The sequence below is a fragment of the Oncorhynchus gorbuscha genome, linkage group LG17 (assembly GCF_021184085.1).
Source record: "Oncorhynchus gorbuscha isolate QuinsamMale2020 ecotype Even-year linkage group LG17, OgorEven_v1.0, whole genome shotgun sequence".
NCBI classification, from domain to species: domain Eukaryota; kingdom Metazoa; phylum Chordata; class Actinopteri; order Salmoniformes; family Salmonidae; genus Oncorhynchus; species Oncorhynchus gorbuscha.
In genome coordinates, this window is record NC_060189.1 from 45,242,549 (window position 1) to 45,267,567 (window position 25,019).

Genomic DNA, 25,019 nt, shown 5'->3' on the forward strand with positions numbered 1-25,019 from the left:
AAAGTACTCGTTACATTTTGACAGGAAAATGGTTCAATTCACACACTTGTCAATAAACATAAAAACTAAATTGTGCCATCTGGTTTGTTAAATATGATTAATTTTAAATGATTTATACTTTTATATTTACTTTTGATACTTAAGTATATTTGAGCAATTCCATTTTCTTTTGATACTTAAGTATATTTAAAACCAAATACTTTTAGACTTTTACTCAAGGAGTATTTTACTGGGTGACTTTCACTTTTACTTGAGTCATTTTCTATTAAGGTGTCTATACTTTCACTCAAGTATGACAATTGAGTCCTTTTTTCACCACTGCCCAAGGCCATGAACTCAAATAAACACACATTTTTTATTTGATTTATTTCACCTTTATTTAACCAGATAGGCTAGTTGAGAACAAGTTCTCATTTACAACTGCGACCTGGCCAAGATAAAGGGTAGCAATTCGACACATACAGCAACACAGAGTTACACATGGAATAAACAAACCATACAGTCAATAATACAGGAGAACAAAAGAAAACAAAAAGTCTATATACAGTGAGTGCAAATGAGGTAAGTTAAGGAAATAAATAGGCCATGGTGGAGAAGTAATTACAATATAGCAATTAAACAATGGAATGGTAGATCGGCAGAAGATGAATGTGCAAGTAGAGATACTGGGGTGCAAAGGATCAACATAAATAAATACCAGTATGGGGATGAGGTAGGTAGATGGGCTGTTTACAGATGGGCTATGTACAGGTGCAGTGATCTGTAAGCTGCTCTGACAGCTGATGAGTCAAAAATGAGTCAAGCATCTACAATTGGTTCAGACAACAGACAGATTTATTTAAATACCCTTATTATCAGGTAAGATGACTGAGAATTTACTATCTTTTACAGCAACAACCTGGGGAAGAGTTTCCACTGGGAGGAGAGTGGATGAATGAGACATTTGGAAGCTCGGGATGATTAGGAGGCCATGGGTGCCACATTGGGAATTTAGCCAGGACACCAGGGTTAATACCCTTACTCTTAGTAAGCGAGGCGCCGACTGCGATGGCCGCCTCGCTTCGCGTTCCTAGGAAACTATGCAGTTTTTTGTTTTTTTACGTGTTATTTCTTACATTAGTACCCCAGGTCATCTTAGGTTTCATTACATACAGTCGAGAAGAACTACTGAATATAAGATCAGCGTCAACTCACCATCAGTACGACCAAGAATATGTTTTCCGCGACGCGGATCCTGTGTTCTGCCTTACAAACAGGACAACGGAATGGATCGCATGCAGCGACCCAAGGAAACGACTCCGAAAAAGAGGGAAACGCGGCGGTGTTCTGGTCAGACTCCGAAAAAGGGCACATCGCGCACCACTTCCCAGTATTCTTCTTGCCAATGTCCAGTCTCTCGACAACAAGGTTGATGAAATCCGAGCAAGGGTGGCATTCCAGAGGGACATCAGAGACTGCAACGTTCTTTGCTTTACGGAGACATGGCTTACTGGGAAAACGCTATCCAGGGCGGTGCAGCCAACGGGTTTCTCCACGCATCGCGCCGACAGAAACAAACATCTCTCTGGTAAGAAGAGTGGCGGGGGCGTATGCCTCATGACTAACGGGACATGGTGTGATGAAGGAAACATACAGGAACTCAAATCCTTCTGTTCACCTGATTTAGAATTCCTCACAATCAAATGTAGACCGCATTATCTTCCAAGAGAATTCTCTTCGATTATAATCACAGCCGTATATATCCCCCCCCAAGCAGACACATCGATGGCTCTGAACGAACTTTATTTAACTCTTTGCAAACTGGAAAACATTTATCCGGAGGCTGCATTCATTGTAGCTGGGGATTTTAACAAAGCCAATCTGAAAACAAGACTCCCTAAATTTTATCAGCATATCGATTGCGCAACCAGGGGTGGTAAAACCTTGGATCATTGTTACTCTAACTTCCGCGACGCATATAAGGCCCTGCCCCGCCCCCTTTCGGAAAAGCTGACCACGACTCCATTTTGCTGATCCCTGCCTACAGGCAGAAATTAAAACAAGAGGCTCCCACGCTGAGGTCTGTCCAACGCTGGTCAGACCAAGCTGACTCTACACTCCAAGACTGCTTCCATCACGTGGACTGGGACATGTTTCGTATTGCGTCAGATGGGAATATTGACGAATACGCTGATTCGGTGTGCGAGTTCATTAGAACGTGCGTCGAAGATGTCGTTCCCATAGCAACGATAAAAACATTCCCTAACCAGAAACCGTGGATTGATGGCAGCATTCGCGTGAAACTGAAAGCGCGAACCACTGCTTTTAATCAGGGCAAGGTGTCTGGCAACATGACTGAATACAAACAGTGCAGCTATTCCCTCCGTAAGGCTATTAAACAAGCTAAGCGTCAGTACAGAGACAAAGTGGAATCTCAATTCAATGGCTCAGACACAAGAGGCATGTGGCAGGGTCTACAGTCAATCACGGACTACAAGATGAAATCCAGCCCAGTCACGGACCAGGATGTCTTGCTCCCAGGCAGACTAAATAACTTTTGCCCGCTTTGAGGACAATACAGTGCCACTGACACGGCCTGCAACGGAAACATGCGGTCTCTCCTTCACTGCAGCCGAGGTGAGTAAGACATTTAAACGTGTTAACCCTCGCAAGGCTGCAGGCCCAGACGGCATCCCCAGCCGCGCCCTCAGAGCATGCGCAGACCAGCTGGCCGGTGTGTTTACGGACATATTCAATCAATCCCTATACCAGTCTGCTGTTCCCACATGCTTCAAGAGGGCCACCATTGTTCCTGTTCCCAAGAAAGCTAAGGTAACTGAGCTAAACGACTACCGCCCCGTAGCACTCACTTCCGTCATCATGAAGTGCTTTGAGAGACTAGTCAAGGACCATATCACCTCCACCCTACCTGACACCCTAGACCCACTCCAATTTGCTTACCGCCCAAATAGGTCCACAGACGATGCAATCTCAACCACACTGCACACTGCCCTAACCCACCTGGACAAGAGGAATACCTATGTGAGAATGCTGTTCATCGACTACAGCTCGGCATTCAACACCATAGTACCCTCCAAGCTCGTCATCAAGCTCGAGACCCTGGGTCTCGACCCCGCCCTGTGCAACTGGGTACTGCACTTCCTGACGGGCCGCCCCCAGGTGGTGAGGGTAGGCAACAACATCTCCTCCCCGCTGATCCTCAACACGGGGGCCCCACAAGGGTGCGTTCTGAGCCCTCTCCTGTACTCCCTGTTCACCCACGACTGCGTGGCCACGCACGCCTCCAACTCAATCATCAAGTTTGCGGACGACACAACAGTGGTAGGTTTGATTACCAACAACGACGAGACGGCCTACAGGGAGGAGGTGAGGGCCCTCGGAGTGTGGTGTCAGGAAAATAACCTCACACTCAACGTCAACAAAACTAAGGAGATGATTGTGGACTTCAGGAAACAGCAGAGGGAACACCCCCTATCCACATCGATGGAACAGTAGTGGAGAGGGTAGCTAGTTTTAAGTTCCTCGGCATACACATCACAGACAAACTGAATTGGTCCCCTCACACTGACAGCGTCGTGAAGAAGCGCAGCAGCGCCTATTCAACCTCAGGAGGCTGAAGAAATTCAGCTTGTCACCAAAAGCACTCACAAACTTCTACAGATGCACAATCGAGAGCATCCTGGCGGGCTGTATCACCGCCTGGTACGGCAACTGCTCCGCCCTCAACCGTAAGGCTCTCCAGAGGGTAGTGAGGACTGCACAACGCATCACCGGGGGCAAACTACCTGCCCTCCAGGACACCTACACCACCCGTTGTTACAGGAAGGCCATAAAGATCATCAAGGACATCAACCACCCGAACCACTGCCTGTTCACCCCGCTATCATCCAGAAGGCGAGGTCAGTACAGGTGCATCAAAGCTGAGACCGAGAGACTGAAAAACAGCTTCTATCTCAAGGCCATCAGACTGTTAAACAGCCACCACTAACACTGAGTGGCTGCTGCCAACACACTGTCATTGACACTGACCCAACTCCAGCCATTTTAATAATGGGAATTGATGGGAAATGATGTAAATATATCACTAGCCACTTTAAACAATGCTACCTTATATAATGTTACTTACCCTACATTATTCATCTCATATGTATATACTGTACTCTACATCATCGACTGCATCCTTATGTAACACATGTATCACTAGCCACTTTAACTATGCCACTTTGTTTACTTTGTCTACACACTCATCTCATATGTATATACTGTACTCGATACCATCTACTGTATGCTGCTCTGTACCATCACTCATTCATATATCCTTATGTTCTTTATCCCCTTACACTGTGTATAAGACAGTAGTTTTGGAATTGTTAGTTAGATTACTTGTTGGTTATCACTGCATTGTCGGAACTAGAAGCACAAGCATTTCGCTACACTCGCATTAACATCTGCTAACCATGTGTATGTGACAAATAAAATTTGATTTGATTTGATTTAAGTGCCAAGGGATCATTAGTGACCACAGAGAGTCAGGACGCCCGTTTTAAAGCCCCATCCGAAAGACTGCACCCTATGCAGGGCAATGTGAACTTCACTGCCCTGAGGCATTGGGTTATCCTTAGACCAGAGGGAAGAGTGCCCCATACTGAACCTCCAACACCATATCCAGCAGCATCTGGTCTCCCATCCATGCACTGACCAGGACAGACTGTGCTCAGGTTCAGAGGCAAGCCTGCAGTGGGATGCAGGGTGGTATACTGGTGGATAACCCAATATCCCACAAGTTGTTTATTACAGGTTATAGGTCTACCCTATAACACCCCCCCCACCCCCCCCCGGTCTATGCCTATGTTCTTTCGAGGTGGAGAGAATCATGGCATCCCAATGCTCTTTAATGTGGTTAAGTTTATGCAAGAAGACTGATGGATTGGTAATTAATTGTACTTTAATCAGTGATTATTAGATAAACTACACAATAATATCGACACCATTCTGATTATAGTGCAATACAATTTGAAAATTTGAGAATCTTCAAAGTATCCACTCTTTGCCTTGATGACAGCTTTGTACACTCTTGGCATTCTCTCAACCAGCTTCATGAGGTAGCCACCTGGAATGCATTTCAATTAACAGGTGTGCCTTGTTAAAAGTTAATTTGTGGAATTTCTTTCCTTCTTTATGCGTTTAAGCCAATCAGTTGTTTTGTGACAAAGAAGGGGTGGTACACAGAAGATAGCCCTAATTGGTAAAATACCAAGTTCATATTATGGCAAGAACAGCTCAAATAAGCAAAGAGAAACGACAGTCTAACGACATATTACTTTAAGACAAGAACTTCTAAAGTTTCTTCAAGTGAAGTCGCAAAAACCATCAAGTGCTATGATGAAACTGGCTCTCATGAGGACCGCCAAAGGAAAGGAAGACCCAGAGTTACCTCTGCTGCAAAGGATACGTTCATTCGAGTTACCAGCCTCAGAGTTCAAGTAACAGACACATCTCAACATCAACTGTTCAGAGGAGACTGCATGAATCAGGCCTTCATGGTCGAATTTATGCAAAGAAACCACTACTAAAGCACACCAATAAGATGAAGAGACTTGTTTGGGCCAATAAACACGAGCAATGGACAATAGACCTGTCGAAATCTGTCCTTTGGTCCGATGAGTCCAAATTGGAGATTTTTGGTTCCAACCGCCGTGTCTTTGTGAGACGCAGAGTAGGTGAACAGATGATCTCCACATGTGTGGTTCCCACCATTAAGCATGGAGAAGGAGGTGTGATGGTGTGGGGGTGCTTTGCTGGTGACACTGGTCTTTGAAAGCCAAGGTCTTTGAAAGCCAAGTTAACAAACAGATTACCAACCATTTTGAATCTCACCGTACCTTCTCCACAATGCAATCTGGTTTCAGAGCTGGTTTCAGGGTGCACCTCAGTCACCCTCAAGGTCCTAAATGATATCCTAACCGCTATCGAAAAGAGACATTACTGTGCAGCCGTATTCATCGACCTGGCTAAGGCTTTCGACTCTGTCAATCACAACATTCTTATTGGCAGACTCAAAAGCCTTGGTTTCTCAAATGATTGCCTCACTTGGTTCACCAACTACTTCTCCGATAGAGTTCAGTATGTCAAATCGGAGGGCCTGTTGTCCGGCAGTCTCTATGGGGGTGCCACAGGGTTCATTTCTCGGGCCGAATATCTTCTCTGTATACATCAATGATGTCGCACTCGCTGCTGGTGATTCTTTGATCCACCTCTACGCAGATGACACCATTCTGTATACCTCTGGCCCTTCGTTGGACACTGTGTTAGCTAACCTCCAGATGAGCTTCAATGCCATACAACTCTCCATCCGTGGCCTCCAACTGCTCTTAAATGCAAGTAAACTAAATGCATGCTCTTCAACCGATCGCTGCCCGCACCAGCCCGCCTGTCCAGAATCACTACTCTGGACGGTTCTGACTTAGAATATGTGGACAACTACAAATACCTAGGTGTCTGGTTAGACTTTAAACTCTCCTTCCAGACTCACATTAAACATCTCCAATCCAAAATTAATTCTAGAATCAGCTTCTTATTTCACACAAAGCATCCTTCACTCATGCTTCCAAACATACCCTCGTAAAACAGACTATCCTACCAATCCTTGACTTCGGCGATGTCATTTACAAAATAGCCTCCAACACTCTACTCAACAAATCGGATGCAGTCTTTCAAAGTGCCATCCGTTTTGTCACCGAAGCCCCATATACTACCCACCACTGCGACCTGTACGATCTCGTTGGCTGGCCCTCGCTTCATACTCGTCGCCAAACCCACTGGCTCCAGGTAATTCATAAGTCTTTGCTAGGTAAAGCCCCGCCTTATCTCAGCTCACTGGTCACCATAGCAGCACCCACCCGTAGAACACTCTCCAGCAGGTATATCTCACTGGTCACCCCCAAAGCCAATTCTTCCTTTGGCCGCCTCTCCTTCCAGTTCTCTGTTGCCAAAGACTGGAATGAACTGCAAAAATCTCTGAAGCTGGAGACTCTTACCTCCCTCACTAGCATTAAGCACCAGCTGTCAGAGCAGCTCACAGATCACTGTACCTGTACATTGCCAATCCAATCTACCTCATCCCCATACTGTATTTATTTATTTATTAATCTTGCTCCATTGCACCCCAGTATCTCTACTTGCACATTAATCTTCTACACATCCTACCATTCCAGTATTTAATTGCTATATTGTAATTACTTTGCCACCATGGCCTATTTATTGCCTACCTCTCTTATCCTACTTCATTTGCACATGCTGTATATAGTCTTTTCTACTGTATTATTGATTATATGTTTGTTTATTCCATGTGTAACTCTATGCTGTTGTGTGTGTCGAACTGCTTTGCTTTATCTTGGCCAATGTCGCAGTTGCAAATGAGAACTTGTTCTCAACTAGCCTACCTGGTTAAAAAAGGTGAAATAAAAATAAAATAAATAAAAAACACCTGTATTTGGGGAGTTTCTCCCAATCTTCTCTGCAGATCCCCTCAAGGTCTGTCAGGTTGGATGGGGAGCGTCCCGGCAATTCTATTTTCAGTTCTTTCCAGAGATGTTAGATCGGGTTCAAGTCCTGGCTCTGGCTGGGCCACTCAAGGACATTCAGAGACTTGTCCCGAAGCCACTCCTGTGTTGTCTTGGCTGTGTGCTTAGGGTTATTGACCTACTGGAAGGTGAACCCAGTCTTAGATCCTGAGCACTCTGGAGCAGGTTTTCATCAAGGATCTCTCTGTACTTTGCTTCGTTCATGTTTCCCTTGATCCTGACTAGTCTCCCAGTCCCTGCCACTAAAAAACATCCCCACAGCATGATACTGCCACACCATGATTCATGGTGTCAGGTTTTCTCCAGACGTGACACTTGGCATTCAGGACAAAGCGTTCAAGCTTGGTTTCATCAGACCAGAGAATCTTATTTCTCATGGTCTGAGAGTCCTTTAGGTGCCTTTTGACAAACTCCAAGTGGACTGTCATGTGCCTTTTACTGAGGAGTGGCGCAGCGGTCTAAGGTGCAGCAGTGTAAGGCACTACCTCTAAGTGCTAAAGGCGTCACTACAGACCCTGGTTCGATCCTGGGCTGTATCACATCCGGACATGATTGGGAGTGCCACAGGGCGGCGCACAGTTGGACCAGCCGGGTTTTGGTTTGGCCAGTGTAGGCCGCCATTGTAAATAAGAATTTGTTCTTAACTGACTTGCCTAGTTTCCTAAAGGTTAAATTAAACATTTGTAAAAAGGAGTGACATGATTAAAGATGGCGCCTGAGGGGATGGCTGCCGTTTTATCGACTCTTAACCATCCATGCTATTTTTAAAAATTGCGTTGTTCGTAACCTGTTTTGTACATAATGTTGCTGCTACCATCTCTTATGACCGAAAAGAGCTTTTGGACATCAGAACTGCCTTTTCCTTCCGCCCTGCTAGCTAACGTTCAATCGCTGGAAAATAAATAGGACGAACTGAAAGCACGTATATTCTACCAACAGGACGTTAAATACTGTAATATCTTATGTTATGCCTTCTTATTATATCTTATGCGTTCTTATTATAAGTGTAGGACATAACATGACACAGGATATTATGACAAGTGCATTGCATGACTAACATTTCGATGACATTAAGAACATATACAGTGGGGCAAAAAAGTATTTAGTCAGCCACCAATTGTGCAAGTTCTCCCACTTAAAAAGATGAGAGAGGCCTGTAATTGTCATCAAACAAGCAAGATTTCTGGCTCACACAGACCTGCAACTTCTTCTTTAAGAGGCTCCTCTGTCCTCCACTCGTTACCTGTATTAATGGCACCTGTTTGAACTTGTTATCAGTATAAAAGACACCTGTCCACAACCTCAAACAGTCACACTCCAAACTCCACTATGGCCAAGACCAAAGAGCTGTCAAAGGACACCAGAAACAAAATTGTAGACCTGCACCAGACTGGGAAGACTGAATCTGCAATAGGTAAGCAGCTTGGTTTGAAGTAATCAACTGTGGGAGCAATTATTAGGAAATGGAAGACATACAAGGCCACTGATAATCTCCCTCGATCTGGGGCTCCACGCAAGATCTAAACCCGTGGGGTCAAAATGATCACAAGAACGGTGAGCAAAAATCCCAAAACCACACATGACCAGAACCACACATGACCTTGTGAATGACCTGCAGAAAGCTGGGACCAAAGTAACAAAGCCTACTATCAGTAACACACTACTCCGCCAGGGACTAAAATCCTGCAGTGCCAGACGTGTCCCCATGCTTAAGCCAGTACATGTCCAGGCCCGTCTGAAGTTTGCTAGAGAGCATTTGGATGATCCAGAAGAAGATTGGGAGAATGTCATATGGTCAGATGAAACCAAAATATAACTTTTTGGTAAAAACTCAACTCGTCATGTTTGGAGGACAAAGAATGCTGAGTTGCATTCAAAGAACACCATACCTACTGTGAAGCATGGGGGTCGAAACATCATGTTTGGGCCTGTTTTTCTGCAAAGGGACCAGGACGACTGATCCGTGTAAAGGAAAGAATGAATGGGGCCATGTATCATGAGATTTTGAGTGAAAACCTCCTTCCATCAGCAAGGGCATTGAAGATGAAACGTGGCTGGGTCTTTCAGCATGACAATGATCCCAAACACACCGCCCGGGCAACGAAGGAGTGTGTTACACCCTGACCATAGTTTGCTTTGTATGTTCTATGTTTTGTTTGGTCAGGGTGTGATCTGAGTGGGCATTCTATGTTGGATGTCTTGTTTGTCTGTTTCTGTGTTTGGGCCTGATATGGTTCTCAATCAGAGGCAGGTGTTAGTCATTGTCTCTGATTGGGAGCCATATTTAGGTAGCCTGTTTGGTGTTGGGTTTTGTGGGTGATTGTTCCTGTCTTTGTGTTTGTTTCACCAGATAGTGCTGTTTTAGTTTTTTTTAAACATTTATTGTTTTTGTATATTGTTTTAGTTTCATCTTTATTAAAGATGTATCACAATAACTATGCTGTGTTTTGGTTCGCCTCTCCTTCAACAGAAGAAAGCCGTGACAGAGTGGCTTCGTAAGAAGCATTTCAAGGTCCTGGAGTGGCCTAGCCAGTCTCCAGATCTCAACCCAATAGGAAATCTTTGGAGGGAGTTGAAAGTCTGTGTTGCCCAGCAACAGCCCCAAAACATCACTGCTGTAGAGGAGATCTGCATTGAGGAATGGGCCAAAATACCAGCAACAGTGTGTGAAAACCTTGTGAAGACTTACAGAAAATGTTTGACCTCTGTTATATACCCTTTGTTGGCAATGACAAAGTATTGAGATAAACTTTTGTTATTGATCAAATACTTATTTTCCACCATAATTTGCAGATAAATTCATTGAAAATCCTACAATGTGATTTTCTGGATTTTTTTTCAATTTTTTTTCTGTCATAGTTGAAGTGTACCTATGATGAAAATTACAGGCCTCTCTCATCTTTTTAAGTGGGAGAACTTGCACAATTGGTGGCTGACTAAATACTTTTTTGCCCCACTGTAGGTGGCGGGTTATACAGTCTATCGGCAGTATATTACAGCAGCCTCTGGCAAGACACGGGGCGGGGGCCTATGGATATTTGTAAACAACAGCTGGTGCATGATATCTAAGGAAGTCTCTAAGTTTTGCTCGCCTGAGGTAGAGTATCTTATGATAAGCAGTAGACCACACTATCTACCTTGAGAGTTTTTATCTGTACTTTACATACCACCACAGACCACAGACCAATGCTGGCACTAAAACCGTACTCAATGAGCTGTATACCACCATAAGCAAACAGGAAAACACTCATCCAGAGGTGGCGCTCCTCGTGCATTGAGGACGTCGTCCCCACAGTGACTGTACGTACATACCCCAACCAGAAGCCATAGATTACAGGCAACATTCGCACTGAGCTAAAGAGTAGAGCTTCCGCTTTCAAGGATTGGGACTCTAACCTGGTAGTTTATGTCGTGTCTTTTGCTATGCTGGATTAAGTGATATGACTTGCCATTCTATAAAATAATTTCTCTGTAATTAATATCACTTGATTGAGCTAAGCATGTAATTGTAATTAACTGGAGAGTAGGGCACCACAAAATAATATTTATAGAGCTGTTATCTTCTGAATAAACTCTTAAAGACCTAGTAATATTTAACATCAATAGCAGTCAATATTAATTGTCATCTTAATTCAGTCTCATCTGAAAGTTGTAACCCTGGCTCACAAGTTGAATCAGCAATACATAATTGGGTTGAATTATTTATTTACTAAATACCGAACTAATCACACAGAATTACACATACACATAATTAAATCATAACTTGATTACAAATTACGTCATAAAGGAAAACGTCTCTAGCGGGCGGAACAGATATGACAGCTTGTTACACAAAAGAAAAGGGTCTGGGTTTGAGTGAAAGAGCGGGAAGACTGATGAACAAAGGGAAGAAGCTGTTCTATCGCAAATACAGTATCTTATGCATTCGAAATTACCGCCCATTTGGAAAAGGAAAATGCAATAAATATTTACTCAGAGCTGCGCTTCGGTAGGTTGGTGGTAGATGGAAGGCCGTGTTGCCCAACCGAGTCCTTTGAAGAATGTCTCTGGTTGTCAATTGTATATGTTGTAGTAACGTCGTTGGGTGACAGACGGGATACTCTGTCTGTTCCTTCCTAACCCTAGTTTGCATCTGCTGTTGCTAACCTAACGGATAGTAGGTATCTCTTCTGTAGTGAATAAAAGTTCAAAGTTCATACCATTCACAACCAAAGCTCACGCTGATGTTGGCTTCGTTCTGTAGTTATTATCTGAACCATTCTGACATAGGACCATCATCCTCACGTCCTCGGAACAGGAGGTTATATTGTCGTCAAGGGCTTATATAGGAAGGGAAAAGTTTTATAGCCCATGTCCCTTCACAGGGGTGGGCCACTGATTGAGCAGAGCCCTATCTTATGAAAACTCACATAAGATTTTTTAGAAGCTAAAATCACATTTCATCCCATCACAAATAATTTCATATTCAAACATTTAAATTGAACAACAATTCCATGTGAATCCGATAACTCTGATGTGTAGACTTTCCACTGTACAGTTTATGTCATCTTATCATTGATGAGAATGTCTCAGATGACAACCGAACTGACATCATATTCATTTAGTTCCACCGCATATGTTCAATTGGTCGGATTACCAGAATATAGTTCATTTCCCCCCACCTTCTGATGTTCCCAGAATCTCTATGTTAACCAAGGGTTTTGCAAATGTAACATTAGTAGGGTAGAGAGAAGAAAAAGGGGGGAAGAGGTATTTATGACTGTCACAAACCTACCCCCAGGCCAACGTCATGACACTTATAAGAAATGCCCTCCGACGAACCATCAAACAAGCAAAGCATCAGTACAGGACTAAGATCGAATTGTACTACACCGGCTCTGATGTGGCAGTGCTTGCAAACTATTACAGACTACAAAGTGACAGTGACACAAGCCTACCAGACGAGCTAAATAACTTCTATGCTCGCTTCGAGGCAAGTAACACTGAAACATGCATGAGAGCATCAGCTGTTCCGGACAACTGTGTGATCAAGCTCTCCGCAGCCGATGTGGGTAAGACCTTCAAACAGGTCAACATTTAAAATGCCGCAGGGCTAGACGGATTACCAGGACATTTACTCTGAGCATGCGCTGACCAATTGAAAAGTGTCCTCACTGACATTTTCAACCTCTCCCTGACTGAGTCTGTAATAACAGCATGTTTCAAGCAGACCACCATAGTCCCTGTGCCCAAGAACACAGGGTGGTATGCAGCTTGATAATGGTTTCAAATACATAAAACACATGGATTCCAGGTGTTTGTTGCCATTCCATTCGCTTCATTCCAGACATTATTATGAGCTGTACTCCTCTTAGCAGCCTCCTGTGATTTAGCAGTCTTATGGCTTGGGTTTAGAAGCTTTCTCGAAGCCTGATGGTCTGGGAACCGATGCTCCGGTATCGTTTGCCAGATGGTAGCATAGGGAAGAGTCTGGCTTGAGTGGCTGGAGTCTTTGGCAATTTTTCGAGTATTTCTCTGATGGACCCTTTTCGGGTCAATGACGAGCTAGTAGATTCTAAATGTGTGGACAAAATATAAATGTCAAACTAAGATTTTGACAGGCTTAGTATTGTGTGAAAATGCGTTCTTATTATAAGTGTATGACATAACATGACACAGGATATTATGACAAGTGCATTGCACGACTAACCTTTTGAACATTTTCATCACTGCCTTGGCTTTTGTCTCTTGTATCCCCAATAGTATTGGGGTCAGTCTGTTGAAACAAACCAACAGAATATACAGTAAATGCAACCATCGTCATTTGCCTGACATATTGTAAATTGATTGCATCCTTCTAATTTTATTGTTTTGATATGCACTGTGTGGAATTATATCATTCTGAGGATCTTTATCCTGTCCTCCAGTGATTGGCTCTCACTCTCCCCCAAGAATGGCTCTCGGAAGACTCTGTGAAGGGGAACAGATTACAACAAAATAGACCAAGGCGGTATTTTACAATGTATTTATTTTTGTATCGACTAACAGCCCAAGTATGTGCACAACCAGAACAACCAACATTAAATACTAGTTTACTATAGAATACTACAGTACTCACTATAGAATTCTATAGTAAACTGTAGGATAATGTATAATACTATACTACACACTGTAGTATCCCTCAATCATAGGTAGTACTTGCTATACAACATTGTAGTATACTTTACTTAATAAATACTACAGTATTATCTGCAAAAATCTATGTGGTAAATACTACAGTAATGTCTGCAAAAACACTACAGTCAGCAAAAATGCTACACTTTTTATACTACAGTATTTAATTTGCATTTACTCTGCCCATTCCACTCCCCATATAGCAATATAGCAATATAGCAATAGTATATTAATGTCTGCAAAAACACTACAGTATATACTACAGTATACTACAGTCTGCAAAAACACTTCAGTAAATACTACAGTATTGTCAGGATTTGGCCAGGGTTGTTCCGGTTTTTGGTCACTAGATGCCCCCATTGTGCCTTTTGACCTTTTGTTTCCCCTTGATCCCCATTATTATTTGCACCTGTGCCTCGTTTCCCCTGATTGTATTTAAACCCTTTGTTTTCCTCTGTTCTTTGCTCTGTGTTTGTATGTTAGCACCCAGCCCTAGTACTCTGTGAACTCTTGTTGATCCCGGTGGACTCTCTTGTGGAATTCTGTTTTTTGTTCTTGTTTGTTTGTTTTTTAGTATCTTTTGAGGCTTTTTGTGCTTTACCTTCCACCTTGTGGATTTACCTTTTTTGTCTTGGAGGATTACCTTTGTTCTTGTGGAATTCCTTTTGAGGTTGTGGAGTTACATGTTTTCCTGAAGAACTTCACTTTTTTACTTCATTAAATACACCGTCTCAAGTACTGCTGTGTCTGCCTCATCTTCTGGGTTCTGCCGACTATTCGTGGCTCAGTTGGTTAAGTGACTGTTTCTCACTCCGGAGACCCGGGTTCGTAACCGGGTCCTGACAAGTATAATACAATCTGCAAAAACACTATATTAATTACTATAGTATATTCTACAGTTTTATTTTACTACAGTGTTTACTATAGTTTACTGTGAATACTACAGTATACAACAGTAAACACTACAATGAATACTATAGTATTTATACCATAGTATACTTAAGCAACAAGGCCCTGGGGTGTGTGGTGTATGACCACTGTAAACACGGCTAAGGGCTGTTCTTATGCAGGACGCGATGCGGTGTGCCTGGATACAGCCCTCAGCCGTGGTATAATGGTCATATACCGTAAACCCCCGAGGTGCCTTGTTGCTATTATAAACTTGTTACCAATGTAATTAGAGCAGTAGAAATACATGTTTTGTCATACTCGTGGGTATATGGTCTGCAATGTCACATATGTTAGCCAATCAGCATTCAGGGCTCGAACCACCCAGTTTATAATATAGTATTTCTTCATGTGGGAAGGATAATACTTGAGTAGGAATACTGTTGTTGTCACTCATCTCTGATTTGGATTCCAATAAATCAGACTCTGAATTCTGAAACCCAATTTAACAAAGATAGAATATTCAAGATTAGAGCCACTTGATAAAGGAGAACAGGGGTGACATTATCAAGCGTCTGAGAGTATGCTGATCTATGATCAGTTTTGGCTTGTAGATCCTAATGAATAAGATTACATGGACAATGGGGACCTGATCCTAGAACAGCAATACTGCTCTGAAATGCTGTGTGAATACGGCCCCAGATACATTCAAGGCATTGCTTGAATGGTCAATACTTTTGAGTAGAAAAGAATACACCTGTTTTAATTAAAATATGAACTTACTTGGTCATCTGAGGTACTTTCTTCAGAGCTCTATAAGAAAATAGATTATTATAAACATTTATATGCATTACAATTAATAAACATAGTATATTTATGAAGATTTAAAAAAGTATAAATTATGTCTTATTCATGGCAGTAATTATAAAGTGTAACGGATATGTGTCGCTCTGGATAAGAGCGTCTGCTAAATGACTTAAATGTAAATGTAAATGTTACATAAAGACCTATTCTGATTTTCGCCAATGCACTCACACTTGTATGTTTAACATTCTACACCTGGTGACATTTTAATGTTATTCCATTCAACCCATCTCAAGCTCTGTGTCACTTTGTGTCAAGTGTCACTTTGATCTGAAGATTGCGAGGCGGATGGATTTAGCCTTTGCGTTTGAGTCTGAAACACAATGCCAGCAGAAAACCGCAATGCATTTAATGACAATCTGTGTGCCAGGATCGACAATCAAATCAAATCATGCTCATTTAAAATCTTAACAAGTCCACCATTGCCCAAATAACCCATTGTAAGTAGAGAATATGGGTGTATACAGTGCAATGAGCTCTACCTCGAATGCTATCTAAACTTGAGGTTTGGCACAGGAATGATGAACTACCGTAACTGTCAGATCTTCTTACTTGGACTGCGTGATCGCAGTCAACAGGCTTGCGTTTGTGTGCATTTTTCAGACCCACACCCCAACACAACAATCAAACTGCAGATACTTTTGATTGTTTGTTTCGATAGCACTTACCACCTTTGATGAATCCAGTTCGCTCTGCTCCAAAATAACTTTGTACAGAAGCTGTAAAAAAAAACATATACAGTAAGAGTGTCACGTTCTGAACATAGTTCTTTTGTGTTTTCTTTGTTTTAGTGTTGTTCAGGATGTGAGCTGAGTGGGCATTCTATGTTGTGTGTCTAGTTTTCCCATTTCTATGTTTGGCCTGATATGGTTCTCAATCAGAGACAGGTGTCAGTCATTGTCTCTGATTGGGAACCATATTTAGGTAGCCTGTTTTGTGTTGGGTTTTGTGGGTGGTTGTCTTCGTGTGTCAGAACGTTTTTTAAACATTTGTTTTGTATTTTGTAGTGTTCACGGTTATCGTCTTGATTAAACATGATGAACACTAACCACGCTGCGCTTTGGTCCTCTCCTTCGTCCACAGAAGAAAGCCGTTACAAGGAGAACACAATATGTGAGAATACAAAAATAATACACATGTCTGATGTGTTAAATCTATTTCAACTCATCATTTACATTTTTATTGTGAATAAATTAAGATTGTTCAATAAACAACAAGGGTACTTACTGGGTTGGCATAAACAGCCCCCACCAAGCAAAAAAATACTATTGTAATCTTAATTCTACAATGAACACAGCATATTAACATTGTTGATTTTAGTAACTGTGGATTGATGCATTAACCCTACTGGAATTTAAAAAATATTTCAAATAACATGAATCAAGCATCTAAATAAAACCATATTTGCCGTAGGTGTGCTGTTAAAAGAAAAAAGCATGAAAATGTTGCCAACTGTAGTGGAAATTTCCTGTATTTACCAAATCATGAGAGCAAACCACCACACCAGTCAGAGTTATCATAAAGTCCATCTTTAATTATTATGAGCTCCATCACAACCCTGTGACTCTCCGATCAATTCAGTGTCTATAAATGAATTCTCTGAGAGTGCTTACACATTGCAACTGAGATCCTTTATAGCAAAGACACACATAGCCAGACAGCATTGGCTATAAATGATCGTTCAGCTTTGGTCTCCTAAACTATGTTCCTATCTCGCTCTTGGTACCACTCAGGACCAACCCCATTACCTCACCCAATGGCATATATCAAATACACCACCTCCTGGACAAGATCACAGAGACAGTGAGCCTCCTAGGCCATATACTAAATCAAGATCAGGGCAACCTCAGAGGGGACATGTAAATAGTTAGACATCTTCCCATAAGAAGACAAACCTAACCTCTACCCAAGGCGAAAAGTAGGGAGTGACTGGCACACAGACATTGTGGAGCCAAGAGATAATTGGTTCCCCCTCAATCATCCCTTCACATGGTTTAAAAGATACGTTTACATATGAAAATTAATAAAACATCTTATTTATAAATGTTACCTAAAGGTTTCTGATTCTGCCACGACACAACCCAAACAAGTGAGTCAAATCAAAATGTATTTATCACATGCGCCGAATATATCAGGTGTAGAACCTTACAGTGAAATGCTTACTTACAGGCTCTAACCAATTGTGCAAAAAAAAGATGTGTGTGTGTGTGTGTGTAAGTAAAGATATAAAACAACAGTAAAAAGACATTTGAAAATAAGAGTAGCAAGGCTATATACAGACACTGGTTAGTCAGGCTTATTGAGGTGGTATGTACATGGTTAAAGTGACTATGCATATATGATGAACAGAGTAGCAGTAGAGCAAAAAGAGGGGTTGGCGGGTGGTGGGACACAATGCAGATAGCCCGGCTAGCCAATGTGCAGGAGCACTGATTGGTCGGGCCAATTGAGGTAGTATGTACATGAAAGTATAGCTAAAGTGACTATGCATATAAGATAAACAGAGAGTTACAGCAGCGTAAAAGAGGTGTTGGGGGCGGCAAGTGTGCAAATAGTCCGGGTGACCATTTGGTTACCTGTTCAGGAGTCTTATGGCTTGTGGGTAAAAACTGTTGAGAAGCCTTTTTGTCCTAGACTTGGCACTCCGGTACCGCTTGCCATGTGATAGTGAAGAGAACAGTTTATGACTGGGGTGGCTGGGGTCTTTGACAATTTTTAGAGCCTTCCTCTGACACCGCCAGGTGTAGAGGTCCTGGATGGCAGGCAGCTTTGCCCCAGTGATGTACGGTCGGAGGCCGAGCAATTGCCGTACCAGGCAGTGATGCAACCGGTCAGGATGCTCTCGATGTTGCAGATGTAGAACCTTTTGAGGATCTCAGGACCCATGCCAAATATTTTTTGTTTCCTGAGGGGGAATAGGCTTTGTTGTGCCCTCTTCACGGCTGTCTTGGTGTGTTTGGACCATTCTAGGTTGTTGTTGATGTGGACACCAAGGAACTTGAAGCTCTCAACCTGCTTCACTACAGCCCCGTCGATGAGAATGGAGGCACGCTCGGTTCTCCTTTTCCTGTAGTCCACAATAATTTCCTTAGTCTTGGTTACGTTGAGGGATAGGTTGTTATTCTGGTACCACCCGGCCAGGTCTCTGACCTCCTCCCTATAGGCTGTCTCGTCGTTGTCGGTGATCAGGCCTACCACTGTTGTGTCGTCTGCAAACTTAATGATGGTATTGTAGTCATGCCTGGCCATGCAGTTGTGGGTGAACAGGGAGTACAGGAGGGGACTGAGCACGCACCCCTGGGGAGCTCCAGTGTTGCGGCAGCTTTCCTACTCGCCTTCTGCAGGTCTGGACGAGGCATCCGGCTCTTAGTCCTCTGCGTCGCTTCCTTTTGCGAATAATTGGGATGTCTGCCCTGTGGGGTGTTTGGAGAATATCGTGTGAGTCCTGCTTGTTGTTGAAAAAATCTTTGTCTAATCCGAGGTGAGTGATCGCTGTCCTGATATCCAGAAGCTCTTTTCTGCCGTAAGATACGGTTGCAGAAACATTATGTACAAAATAATTTACAAACAACGTGAAAATACCTACATAATAGCACAATTGGTTAGGAGATGGTAAAACGGCAGCCACCTCCTCCGGTGCCATCTTGAGCCAACAGTCTCTTAGGCAGTGCAATTCATTTTCCACATGCAGTTTTTTCATATAGATTTTATACACTATAGCTACATTCACTCTATATACTACAACAATACACACTCCACTGTATAAATCCTGTGTTAAACGTGTGTATTGTGTATGTGTTGAAATCAGCCACGGTCCTTTACTTTTTCCCCAGTTCCACCAGAATCAGATGCTTCTAGCTGTAAACCCAAATCTGCCAATGGTCCATGTACTGTGTACAGTAGTAGTCTGGAACACCAGGCACTACTATCCCACTGGATGTTGAGACAATATGAGCGGGATTAAGTGGATGTGGTGAGTCGAGGAGACAGACACGGCTATGTAGTAACCAGAACCCTCAATTGACATGATCGCCTCACTTCCTCCCAGCCAACTCAGCTTCACCACACTTTTTGTGAAAGTGCATTGGTGCCGGATACCAAATGCACACACACCACACGTGATTCCAAGAGCATGACCACATCGTCCACACCATCTTCTCCACCATTATGGTCTTCTACATCCCAATGGCCTCATCTTCATTTTCAACTACAGGATCTTCATCGCGGCCTGGACCTTGTACCACAAGTGAAGCTCCTCAGGGACCCTGTGCAACCTCAGTTGCTGCCGTGTCACACCAATGTTGCTCTAGGACTGCTTTCAATGGCTTTGTCTGGACTGATTGTTAATCGGGCTGTAAACAATGTATTGAAGATGCTATGCTATACCATTGAAAATGTTAAAAGTTTTGGGGAATAAAAGTGATTTTCATTTGTACTGAGAAAATTGTAGATTGCCTTTATCCAGAGCGGTTTTAGAGAAGAGTAAATAACAGATAATTTACATAATGTTACCAGTAGTGTAGTGGAGGGTAAACACACACAAACGCTGTTCATGCACATCTTTTCTAATCAAATCAAATTTTATTGGTCACATACACGTGATTAGCAGATGTTATTGCGGGTGTAGTGTAATGCTTGTTTTGCATAAGCGTTTACCCACCTTTTGTAGAAAAATGCATTGAAAGTAAAGGGAGTGCTACTTTACTCACACTGGCAATCAGTGTCGACCCACATAATTATTATCTACATAATTAAATGTTACAATAACAAAACATGTACTGTGCTATGCATTTAGCTGGTTTTCATCTTTCGTCTTGTTAATGAAAACATCAATAATAAAACACCTTAGCAATTAGTCTTAATGTTTTACAGTAGGCTATACAATTACCATTTTGAGTGGAGAAATACAATGACAGTAAGAGTGCAGGATTGAAGATGGCTCATGACATGGTTGCACCATAAGCCTTTAAATCTCTGCGATTTCATGTGCCATCCTCCATGCATATTGAGTTACATCTGCCAGGGCCTAGTCTCCAATGCAACCAAGGTCGGGAAATTTTAAAACACAGGTGAACGGAAGGATGAAAATATATTATGTTGTAGCTGTTCTTACACTGAACAAAAATATAAACGCAACATGTATTTGTATTTCGTATGTATATTTATTAAGGATCCCCATTAGCTGCTGCCAAGGCGGCAGCTACTCTTTCTGGGGTCCAGCAACATTAAGTTATATACAGTTTCAAATCTTACATGACATTACATTTCATAACACTTTACCCAATACATTTAGTGTGTTCCCTCAGGCCACATATTTACATATTTACAATACAACATCCATGTGTGCGTGTGTGTAGAGTGTGTCCCTTATCATGTATAAAGTGTTGGTCCCATGTTTATGAGCTAAAATAAAAGATCCCATACGCCCAAAAAATGTATTTCTCAAATATTTGGTGCTCACATTTGTTTACATCCCTGTTAGTGAGCGTTTCTCCTTTGCCAAGATAATCCATCCACCTGACACATGTAGCATATCAAGAAGCCGATTTAATAGCAATAGTTGCAGCTTAAGCTGGGGACAATAAACAGCCACTCTAAAATGTGCAGTTTTGTCACACAACAACGCAACTGATGTCTCAAGTTTTGTGGGAGCGTGCAATTGGCATGCTAACTGCAGGAATTTAATGATCATTCCTCTACTATAAGCCCCCCCCCAACACTGTTTCAGAGAATTTGACAGTACGTCCAACCGGCCTCACAGCCCCAGACCATTATTCCTCCTCCACCAAACTTTACACTTGGCACTATGCATTGGGGCACATAGCGTTCTCCTGGCATTCACCAAACCCATATTCGTCTGAGACCAGCTACCCGGACAGCTGATGAAACTGTGAGTTTGCACAATCAAAGATTTTCTGCACAAACTGTCAGAAACCATCTCAGGGAAGCTCATCTGCAAACTCGCCGTCCTCACCATGGCCTTGACCTGACTGCAGTTCGGCATCGTAACCAACTTCAGTGGACAAATGCTCACGTTAAATTACCCCTGGCATGCTGGAGAAGTGTGCTTTTCACAGATGAATCCCAATTTCAACTGTACCGGGTAAATGTTATAATTCTCTACACTGTACTTGCTTGTTTTGTCACATAAACTGAAATTAGGCCAACTGTAAGAATCTTAGCAAACAGAAAATGGCAGAGCGATTTCCACATGGTGCACATTTAATTTAGAGTACACATTCATTAGCATACATCTAATTTAATTGAAGATACACTGACTCATTAATGTTATTACATGAATATAAACATATCATTGAAACGCATATCTGAGGTAAATACAGTACCTGGACACCTGCTCATCAGACATCTCATTCCAAAATCATGAGCATTAGTATGGAGTTGGTCCTCCTTTGATGATAAAACAGCCTCCGCTCCTCTGCAAAAGCTTTCCACTAGATGTTGGAACATTGCTGCGCTAACGTTCTTCCATTCAGAAATAAGAGCATTAGTGAGGTCGGTCACCGATGTTGGGCAATTAGACCTGGTTCGCAGTCGGTGTTCCAATTCATCCCAAAGGTGATCACTGGGGCTGAGTTCAGGGCTCTGTCTAGGCCAAGATCTTCCACACCGATCTCAACAAACCATTTCTGTATGGACCTCACTTTCTGCACAGAGGCACTGTCATGCTGAAACAGGAAACTATTCCCACAAAGTTGGAAGCACAGAATTGTCTAGAATGTCATTGTATGCTGTAGCTTTAAGATTTCCCTTCACAGGAAATAAGGGGCAAAGCCCAAACCATGTAAAACAGCCCCAGACCATTATTCCTTCTCCACCAAACTTTACACTTGGCACTATGCATTGGGGCAGGTAGCGTTCTCCTGGAATTCACCAAACCAGACGGTGAAGCGTGATTCATCATTCCAGAGAACGTGTTTCCACTGCTCCAGAGTCCAATAGCGGTAAACTTTACACTGCTCCAGCCGAAGCTTGACATTGTGTGAGGCAGCTCGGCCATGGAAACCCATTTCATGAAGCTCCCAACGAACAGTTTTTGTATTAACGTTGCTTCCAGGGGCAGTTTGGAACATGGTAGTGAGTGTTGCAACAGAGGACAGATGATTTTTACGTGCTACTCGCTTCTGCGCTCATCGGTCCTGTTCTGTGAGCTCCTAGACAACTCCACTTCACAATAACAGCACTTACAGTTGACCAGAGCAGCTCTAGCAGGGGTAGAAATTTGACAAACTGACTTTTTGGAAAGGTGGCATCCTATGATGGTGCCATGTTGAAAGTCACTGAGTTCTTCAGTAAGGTCATTCTACTGCCAATGTTTGTCTATGGAGATTGCATGGAGGTGTGCTCGATTTTATACACCTGTCAGCAACGGGTGTAGCTGAAATAGCCGATTTCACTCATTTGAAGGGGTGTCTACACTGAAGAAGTAGGGTCTACACTGAACACTGAACAGGCTTCCACCAAGAGAAACATACACAGGTAATGCTTTTTCCATTCACTATGTTGTGTTTCCAATGTAGTGTTTCACTGCTGTTTTTTGTGTTCATTAGTTTTCAACTTTTGAGATGAATAAGGCTGGTTTTGAATGATTTTGTTCATATTTCCTGCCAGGATATTGCCACCTGTCACTAAAATGTGCTTGTTGAAATCAACTGGAGTATCCCTCATCCTGTCCATACTTCTATTCATCGCAGACTCTTACCCAAGCAGCGACAAGACAAACAGTAAGTTTTACGTTACAATAACTCTTTTTGTTGATGGTTTATGTGTTCTGGAAACACAATGACCAGTGAGTTGTTCTATTGTCATTATAGCGAGAGAATATAAATTGCTATATTACCTCCTTATTCCCAAACTGTGGAAGAGAGCCACACGGAAGAGAGCCACACATTGGTGATGCATGGTGCAGCTTAAAATCATACCATTCAATAGATTCTCAATTAATTTATGTCTTCATTATCTTCACAGTGGGTTGTGAGGAATGCACACTGAAACCGAACACAATATTCCCCAACATCATGCAGTGTACAGGTTGCTGCTTCTCCAGAGCTTCTCCAACCCCACTACGGTCAAAGCAAACCATGCTGGTCCCCAAGAACATCCCCTCTGAAGCCACATGCTGCATTGCAAAAGAAGGGGATAGGGTAAGACAATATTTAGCTAATAAGGTAGTTGGGATTGATATTCTCTGCTACACAGTTTGATCATCTGACACAACGACATTCCTAGTGTAATGCACATGATATCTAAACGTATAATTTAACAACTCAAATTATCCTGAATGTTTTTATTTTAAACCATCTATCTTTCACTTGATTCTTTTTCTCGTTCTCCTCTCTCAGGTCACCACCAAGGATGGCTTACCGGTGACGAATCACACAGAGTGTCACTGCAGCACCTGTTATTACCATAAATCAGAAACTGTCTGTAAGGGCCGGAAATCTCCTTGTCGTAGAAGTAAAAGTTTGGCAACAGTTTATATATTTTGCGCTACTTATTACTGAAGTTCCTTGTGTTTTAAGAGAAATCCCATATTAGGAAATCATTGTGATCCACAAAAGGTAAAATTCTGCGGATAATATTTATAGTGCTCTTATGGTTGCAATGATATAACTGTATTCCTGTACTGTGTTAATTAAATGTAGAATTTATTGTATGAATTGAATACGGATTAAAATGTTATAATACATCTCACACATTTTTTGTTGTTGTTGGTCTCTTTGGTAAACAACATAATTAAACATTTTAGATTAACATGTCACCAAATCCTTTTGGAAACAGTTATCTTATTGTAAGAATTAATTGCACAAAACTAATTGCTTAATTATATGACATGGGGTGTAAAGGAAACTTTCTTAGCTGACCACTTACTTTTTTGGTGACTGAGAAACTTGATACAGATGGACATCTAGTGGTGCAAAGTGGCAACATCAACACTTCATCCTCGCTAAATGAGCCATGTTATAATACGACGGGTTTTGTACCCACTTGTTATATTTTGTATATTTTGGATTTCTGAGTTTTTGAGCACTTATTAAACTGCTCCGTTTTATAAGTTCGATCTCCTGCGCCTGACTTCTCTGTCACCAGCACACACCCTACCACCAGCACGCACCCTTACATTCATTCACATTTGTACATCTGTGTAATTGCAGTTTTTTGATTCACACACTTCCCCCTCCCTACACCTCTGATGAAAATAACAGGAAACCTGCTTGATCACCATGCACTGCAAAATCATTCTGGCTATGGATACGGAGAACATCAACACATTAACATGAACAAGCAAAAGGATATATCCATTGGACTTGGGCCTCGGCTAGGAGTTTACCTCATGTTTGGATTTTTACATTTCGCTTTGCCACTAATATCATAATAAACACTGACAACTGAAATATTGTGACATTGTTGTTATTGTTATGAATATTATTAATAATAAGGGAGGGGGGAGTTAAAAATTGTGCCCAAAAAGGTTCTTCAAAAGGTTCTTCGAGGATCCATTAAAAGGGGTTC

General features: G+C 42.2%; 1 long non-coding RNA gene across 1 annotated transcript; it reads left to right on the plus strand.

The window, feature by feature from the left end:
* Positions 1-22,969: 22,969 nt before the first annotated feature.
* On the plus strand, positions 22,970-24,000 carry LOC124001876. Its single transcript, XR_006832880.1, has 4 exons — positions 22,970-22,985; positions 23,118-23,230; positions 23,531-23,650; positions 23,849-24,000. It is a non-coding gene; the product is annotated as an uncharacterized LOC124001876 (long non-coding RNA).
* Positions 24,001-25,019: the final 1,019 nt, after the last annotated feature.